Source organism: Delphinus delphis, chromosome 4 (assembly GCF_949987515.2).
Source record: "Delphinus delphis chromosome 4, mDelDel1.2, whole genome shotgun sequence".
NCBI lineage: Eukaryota > Metazoa > Chordata > Mammalia > Artiodactyla > Delphinidae > Delphinus > Delphinus delphis.
In genome coordinates, this window is record NC_082686.1 from 6434812 (window position 1) to 6443306 (window position 8495).

The 8495-nt window shown below is 46.3% G+C and overlaps 1 long non-coding RNA gene across 3 annotated transcripts; it reads left to right on the top strand.

Moving 5' to 3' along the window:
* Nucleotides 1-247: 247 nt before the first annotated feature.
* LOC132423951 (uncharacterized) lies at nt 248-7395 on the top strand. 3 transcript variants are annotated; one of them, XR_009519144.1, is made up of 4 exons: nt 248-347; nt 4257-4365; nt 4864-5200; nt 5856-7395. It is a non-coding gene; the product is annotated as an uncharacterized lncRNA (long non-coding RNA). The 3 variants fall into 3 exon arrangements; XR_009519142.1 differs by lacking the exon at nt 248-347 and having other exon boundaries at nt 3938-4365; XR_009519143.1 differs by lacking the exon at nt 248-347 and having other exon boundaries at nt 3938-4365; nt 5968-7395.
* The last annotated feature ends 1100 nt before the right edge of the window (nt 7396-8495 follow it).

An 8495-nucleotide genomic window follows, 5' to 3' on the forward strand; every position in this document is an offset into this window, starting at 1 on the left:
GTCGAGAGGAGGATTTTATCGGGGAAATCCAGGGATGGCCGGCAGAAAAAGCCATCTGCAGGCCTGGCGCTAACGCTGGAGCCCTCCAGCAGGTGCAGAGCCTTAATTTAGAAGCTCCAGAGCGGAACGTTTATGATCTATTATCTGAGATTACACATGTTCTGTTGACCTGCCCCCAAATCGATTCCTGAGAAAAGCGGCGTTATCTACGGCGTGGCTTTAATAGCAATAGCCCTGCTCAGTTGAATTACCTGGAGAGCAGCTGTCCACGCTCACCTTTCTTTTAAAAAGGTGCGTCTAACAAACTGGCCACCTGACTTGTGAAGCAAGCCGGCGGAGGGAAAAAGGTAAGAGCTTTCATGCAACAGGCCCACACACGCTGTTCTTACAGAGCTGCCACTCTTTTGTTCTTTTTTCTCCTCATTTCTCTCCTGAAGAGAGCTGTTCGCCCAGCGCAAGGATTTGCAGGAAGGAGAACTGTCTAGATTTATCTGTGGGTCTACTGACCTTCTGCAGCCCCTGTGGATGGGCTCAGTTTGCACTGGGTCGCACGTTGCCTTAGAACGTTGACAGTGTGTGGCCATATGCCCATTGTTTATGGTTCAAAACAACCATTGAGTGTATTATAGTGAATGACAAAGTTACAGACTCCAAAGCCGAAGACCCAAGTTCACGTTTGATCACCTGCTGACTGGCGACATAACCTTGGGAAAGTTCCTTAGCTTCTCTGATCCTCCATTTTCTCATCTGTAAAATGGGTCAGTTCATAGCCAACTCATGGAGCCATGACGGGAACTAACTGCAAGAATTTATTTAAAACACGCAGCACTGTCCTGGAATGAAGGAAGCCTTCAGTGAATGCTGGCTACTGCTGGTCGAGTTTCTGGCCATGTCTTAGCTTGGAAGCTGCAGGAGCTGTGGGGTCAGTGCTTCAGCTGCTGGATGTCCACTGAAAGCCAGAAGCAGAATTAGTACAGGACCACGCCCAGAGCTCAGGGCTCTGGGACCCTCCACTTCTTGGATGCCTGTTCTGTGTACAGCTAGCCTTGCTCTACAGCCTAAAGTACAGCCATGTTTTATGTCACCGTTTCCTGTATTTGTTACTTATTATTAGTCATGAGCTTGTTCAGGGTGATTCCAGGGCCAGGGCTGCTTCCCTCCCTCCTCCGCAGGCAGCTCTGTGCCCGGCTCCCTGGCTCACACGGTCAGTTGGTGGTGGTGGACAGGAGGTCCTGGTAGGACCGGCCTTTCCTTCTACAGACGGTGGCCTCCCTACTCGTGGACACCCCACTTTCAGCTCTAACTTCTCTGGGTAGGCCTAGAACAGGATCTGGCCTTGCAGGCAGGACTGGACACACAATGAGCAGGGCCCAAAGCAAAAGGAAAAAGGGGCTCCACGTTCAAAAACAGCTCAGCATTTCAAGACGCTGACTGCAGAGCATTAAAACAGGAGTGGGGGCAGGGTCTTGTAGCCATGATGCCAGCGCTGTTTGGAGGCAAGAAATGTGTCTTAGGCTGAACTGAATAAAAAATGTGATTCAATGCGCATAGATGCCTGCATGCCCCAAAGAGTCCTGATGCTCTCACCAGGGTGGCGCGTGAGCCTTGGGCCTACGGTTGCTGGCTGAGCTGAGCTCTCGTCTAATTAGGTGCCAATCAGTTGAGCACACAATACAACCTCTAGGAAAACCCACCCGAGGGATTCTGATTTGATTTGTCGGGGCAGGCTCTGGACGTTGTTTTTTATTTTTAAAGATTTGTTTGATGTGGACCATTTTTTAAAAAGTCTTTACTGAATTTGTTACAATATTGCTTCTGTTTTCTGTTTTGGTTTTTTGGCTGCGAGGCATGTGGGATCTTAGCTCCCGGACCAGGGATCGAACCCACAACCCCTGCATTGGAAGGCGAAGTCAACCACTGGACCACCAGGGAAGTTCTGACGTTAGTGGTTTTAATCCTGCCTCCCGTCTACCCACTGGGTGGATTCTAGATGCAGCCGAGATCGAGCGCAGCAGACTCAGTGAATTGGGGTCCACGATGCAGGATGGCTTTCCTCTCTCCTTAGCAACAAAGATAGAATTAGGGCAAACACATTATTACCTATTACTAGCATTAGTTTTATTTTTAAAAAATTTTATTGGAGTGTAGTTGATTTAAAATGTTGTGTTAGTAGTAGTTTTAAATCGAGGTAAAATACACGTAACGTAAATTGTCCCATCTTAACCATTTTTAAGTGCACATTTCAGTGGCTTTGAGCACACTCACATGGCAGTGCAATCAGTACCACTGCCCACACCCAGAACACCTTCATCTTGTGACACTGAAAATCTCTACCTGTTAAACACGGTCCCTCCTCCCCCAGCCCCTGGCAGCCACCATCCTACTTTCTGCATCTCTGAATTTGATATTTCATTGAAGTGGAGTCACACGGTATTTGTCTTTTTGTGGCTGGCTTATTTCACCCAGGCTCCTCCACGTTGGAGCCTGGGTCAGGATTTCCTTCCTTTTAAGGTTGAATTCTCTATATACCATGTTTTGCTTATCCATTCATCTGTCGATGGACACTTGGGTTGCTTCCACCATTTAGCTACTGTGGGCAAACATTATTTTTATAACAATGAGGTTTGATTGTTACCCCCATTCACAGAGAGGAAAACTGAGGCTACTTGGGCGGGGGGGGGGTAACTTGTCCACACAAACTGAGAAGCAGGCTCCAAACCCAGGACTATCTGCTCACGCTCCCTCCCCATTTCTCTCCATCTTTCCATTCTTCCTTTTATTCCTCCAGAAGGGTGTTTTTTAGCGCAAGGATAAACAATGACTATTTACCCAGTGAGTGGCTTAGTAGTTTTCCTCCTTTTCACGCCCAATGGGTGAGTTGGTGCTAGCAGGAAATTGGATAGACACAGGTGTCCTCTTATAGGAGTCTTGTGTACACAGCACCTGTGGGCACCTGGTCGTTTGGACCATGGGGCTTGCTGGGCGGGTGAAGAGGTTGAGAAGCCTTGTGCCTCTCCAGGGTGCGGAAGACCTGAGGACGTGCAGAGGGTGGACACAGGGGAGGTGCTGCGGCAGAGCTGGTGGCTCCTGTGCAGATTCTCCTGCGAGGTGGTTCATGTTTTATTCACTGCTTTCCAGTGTGGTGGGAAAAGCAGGGCCTTAGGCTTCTAGCCTGAGCCCATGAACATTTATATGTGAGGTTAGCACTGGTGACGTAACTTTCCCCAAGCAGTGGGTTTCCTCACCTTTAAGCAGAGACTATAGTGCCTGCTTTGGGCATTCTTGGGAACATGAAATTGATAACAAAGGTTCAGTACCCAGGACGCTACCGGTCCCTTCCAATCAGAGCACACAGAGATCTCTTGCCTTGGGGACATACGTTTTTAATCATTGATGTTTCAGCACATATATTTTGAACAAAGCATCTATTTCTGTGCTGAAAAGAATGCAAACTTCTCTTTATTTCATACTAGAGAGGAAGAGGTTTGTTCTGTGTGATGGATATATTTGTCTCCTTTATTTGACATGAAAGAGAGTGGAACATTACTTTTTCCAAAAGTTTTGAGACTGAAAGGTAGCATTTTTTCCTAAATCTATAAATGAGGGAAAGTCAAAAAAAGAGGGGGAAGGTTAGGTTTTCCGGCTTTGCCATTTTCAAAAATTGAACTTTTTTGGCCTTTCTTGGATTTGCTGATCCTTCGGTGATTCTAATGAGGACCTAACTGGGGAAAGGAAATCTCTGGAATGGACTTCAGAAATTTTGTGTTTTCTATTGGCATCTTTCCAAAGACCCTCAAGCACTTCCCTAATAAATTTTCGATAGAAGATCAAGTGTTGCAACTGGGGTCCAGGTTTGCTAGTGGAGAAGTCGTCAGCTGAGTCCACGTGGCATTTGCTGGTCATTTTTTTGTTCAAAGGTGGGAGGAGGGGTGTCCATTCCCTTCCAGGCTGCCCTCTCGGCCAGGACTCTGTCCACATGGTTAGTGGATAAAAGTGGAAAGCGTGGGGCTGATAAGACTTGTATGTCTCTGTACATCTGTGGTGGCTCTGCTGCCGTGTCATAACCAGCAGGTGAAACGGCGCACTGTTTAGAGAGGGACGGAAGCCAGAGTGGCTCCCCTGGCTGTGGCTGATGACAGGGTGCATGGTCACCATATCCACCTGCAGAGTTTTTGGCCCCAGAATGGACACCCACAGATCGGACGTCACCAGGCTGGTCGCACATGATTAAGCTCCTGTCCTCCAAAATCTTACAGTCGAATCAGCCAGACACCATGACGCAGCTCTCCATGTGGGATGAGGGTGATTCTTATAAAATTGTGGCAGTCAGAAGAAGGAGAACTAGAGGGACCGTGGCTTGATCAGGTAAGGCTCCTGGGGAAGGAGGGTGGACAGCTGAGATCTGAAGGTGGAAAAGTTTGGAAAGGGAGGGAACCAGCATGGGGATGAGTAATGAGGGGGCTAGGGACTGTGGGGCTGGACCAGACCTTTGGGACCTGGTTTCCAGTCCCAGTTTGACCCTGAACTAGCTGAGCGAGCTTGGGCCAGTCGCCCAATCTTCTGTGGCCTGGTTCTTCATCTCCAAAACTGGTACATTGAGGTGTATAGCAGCCCACCTCAGAGATATTGTGGGTTTTGTTCCAGACCGTTGCAATAAAACAAATATCACAATAAAGTGAATGACACAAATTTTTTGGTTTCCCAGTGCATAGGAAAGTTATATTTACACTGTACTATAGTCTGTGAAGCGTGCAATAACATTTTGTCTAAAAAAAATGTACATACCTTAATTAGAAAATACTTAATTCTAAAAATGGTCAACATCCTCTGAGCCTCCAGTGACTCGTTGCCTTCTTACAACAGTCACATGAAAGACGGCTGACTACGGATCGCCACGACAAATATAATGACGATGAGAACGTTTGCCATATGGCGGGACTTACTGGAAATGTGACACAGAGACATGAAGTGAGCAAATGCTGTTGAAAAAATGGCGCCGATAGACTTGCTCAACGCAGGGTTGCCTCACACCTTCAATCTGTAAAAAATGCAGTATCTGAGAAGCACAGGAAAACGAGGTCTGCCTTCACTCCAAATAATTAAAAAAGGGAACTCAAACACTGACACGTGAGAGTGCACAGCGGCAGTAATTCACAACAGCGAAGAGGTGGAAACAACCCAAATGCCCATCAATGGTCAGGTGAGCAAATAAAACACGGTCTCCCACAAAATGGAATATTACTCAGTTATAAGAACCAGCGAAGTTCTCCCATGTAGGTGAACCTCGAGAGAATTAGGTAAAGTGAGAAGGACAGACACACGGGACCACATGGTGTATGACTGCACTTATTTGGAATATCTAGAATGTGTAAATGCACAGGAACACAGAGCACGTTGGTGGCTGCCAGGGGCTGGGGGGAGGGTGAAGCGAGGAGTGGCTGCTGATGGGGGCGGGATGATCCTCTCAGGGCTGACGATGCTTTGGAACTAGATCTATGCACAACATCGTGAGTGCACTAAATGTCACTGAACTGTTTACTTTAAAATGGTTGTTTTAAAATGAACTTCACCTCAGTGACACTGAAGAAGGGGGAAAATGGTACATTGTACTAAATCCAAGCATTTCCAACTCTCCTCTGGAGCCTGAAAAATTCCACGGAAGGGCCTGGGCTGCCTTCACAGGGGGGAGAGGGGTGTTACCCAGCCTGGCCTCTTTCCTCTTCCAAGATCACAGCTCTGCTTTGAGTATTTTATGCCCTAAGAATCCATGCACAGTTTCATTGAAGAAAAGCCTGATCATGATATATTTTTTCAAATGGTGAAAGGTAAGCTCATCTCTCTGCTGTCTTTTCCAGACTGAAAATTCCATAATTCCTGTGGGAATTGGTGACGTGTCCTTTGTCTGCATCAGGCTATGCTGAGAAGGTCTGAATTGACCTAAAACAGTGCTCTGTCCTCACTTGGCAGGTGGAAATGGCAAAGGTGGCTGCTTGGGTGTCTTACGAGGAATTTTGGCCACAGGAGCTTCAAGGCGTCCTGGAGCTTACATTCCAATGGGAAATCTGAAGACGGGAGGGCGTGACCAAATGTTCACTAGCTGGACAGGTGTGATTTTTTTTCTTCAAAGTGCGGTCCAAGAACCAGCAGCATGGGCATGGCCTTCAGGCTTGTTAGAAATGCAGAATCTCAGCCCAGCCCCCGACCCCCCATCTGAATCAGAACCTGCATTGTCACACGACTGGCAGGTGACTGCTGTCGGCAAGGACAGTTCAAAGGCCTGAGCTCAGCCACCTGACTCCATTCCCAGGCAAGGCTCCCGGACCCGCCATGCCCTCACGGTAGAAAGGAGACAAAAATAACCAGCCTCATAGTATTTAGCTGATCTTAGCAATGCACCACCACAGTCCCATGCAGGCAGCGATCACTCCATGGAAATCTATTCAATCTCAGTCTAACATCTGTGATTCTTAGGGACTTTTTTGGAGTTGCACTGGGTCTAAGTCTCAATCCTGATGAAAGTTTCCCATTTCACCCCATATTCAGAGTTGAAATTTCAACTTTGGGACCTCAAGATGCTCAGTTGGGTTTTTCTTAAACAAACATGACCCAGGAAATCGAAAAATATAGGCACTCAGACTTACATCTAGAGATAGTTAACGAGTTGATGTTTCTGGACAGTCTTTAAGGGCTGCTTTATAGCCACGTGCAGACAATGCTCGCCAGCAGTGCGCTCTAAGCACCCCATCAACCGAGAGGGCAGGGAACACTGTGTAACACGTCAGCCCCGCAATAAAACAACCACTTCCATGGTGGACGGACCCCAGTCCTTTCATGTGTTATGTGAGTCAATGATACAAGTAGCAATTAAGTTTTAATAGGATATGTTTAAAAAGCTTTTTCTATAAAACCACTGTCAACGTAACAGTGAACAGTCTGTCTATGTACACGCTCCAAGGTGGAGTCTAGATTACTTTGATTTGTTTTCCTCCTAATGAAGTTTTTCATTAACCAAGGCTTTGACTTTGGTCGATCCACTCCTGTGTTTACCCGGATCAGAAATGAGAGTGGTGTCTGGACCAAACATCCCCACTCTTTAATAAAAACAGAAAAGCTAAAACACTGGGTGATAGCTTTGAGATGGTACTGGAGTGTTTCTAAGAAAACCAAAGGTGAAAAGAAATGTTTCTGAGATGCTAAGCATGATAATCTTCTGAGTCATTCTGCATTTCTGGGACACAATTGGGCTGATTAAAAGCTGCTGGTATTATTTAAATTACAAGTGTAAATGTTGTTCTTTGATTGTCTCTAAGCTTTTGATCATTTGCACTGAGTTTTCTTTGCTCTAACTTGAACTGTTCATATTCAGCAAATTTTCATAATAAATATAATACTATTATTCCGTAGCTTAAAAATGATTCCATGGTGTATGAAACGTATAAGGACAGTGTCTTCTACTTGGGAGGTTTCAAATGGATAATCCTGTTTAATGATATGTTGTTAAAATCAAAGAACAATCTCACATATCTGTTGCCTGTGTTCTTTCCATCAGTGTTGAGTCAAGTCTTGCAAAGGAGTTGAAAACACAAAAGTCACCCAGGGCTTTACAGTCTAGATGCTTTCTCTGAAGCAAAGAAAATTAAATGAGTGATACATTCTGTGCTTGATCCATGGTGTGGATGAGGCTGCCACGGGGTTCAGAGCAGACACAGGGCACTGACTCTTGCAAAGATGCTCCCCAAAGCTCACCCGCCATGCTCGGATCAGTGGGGCATTTTCCGCCACAGAAGACAAAATATGTCTCAAGATCCCAGTTAAAAATAAGGTCTGCATTTGGTTCTGTTTTTTGCTTTCATGCTGAGGCAATGCAAGTATTGGATTAAAAAGCATGTTACTCAATAGAAACTAAATAAAATTAAGACCATTTAGGTCCAGAGCTACTAGGGCTTCATAGAGCTGATACTACCCAGACACTTGTTGAAATGATCAGGACTCCTTCAGGTATAAGTGACAGAAACTGAGTTCAGACTGGCTTAAGCAAAAATAAATACATAAAAATTTAAAGTAACACTGGATCCAGGGTCTCAGATGATGTCATCAGGGCTGTCTCCCTCTTCCCAGTTTCCCATCTCTTCATTTGAAATCCTATGTGCCTTCTTCCATAAACACCTCCCCTGCCCACAGACGGAGGAGGTCCCAGCCCTGCCTCCTTTTCTGAGTCTCATAAACGTGGGTGCTTCAGCTAGAGGCGTAGAAGTAGCTGGTACTGGGTTTAGGGTAATGGTCTCAGTGGGGGAGGGGAGTGTGTGATTTTGCCCCTGAGGGACACTTGGCACTGTCTAGAGATAGTCTGGGTTGTCACAACGGGGGTCCTATTGGTATCTAGTAGATAAAAAGCAGGATGTTGCTAAATATCCTACACTGCACAGGACAGCCCTGCAACAAAGACGAATCGAGCCCGCTGTGTCCATGGGAGACTGTGGTTTAAGGTAGGCGGC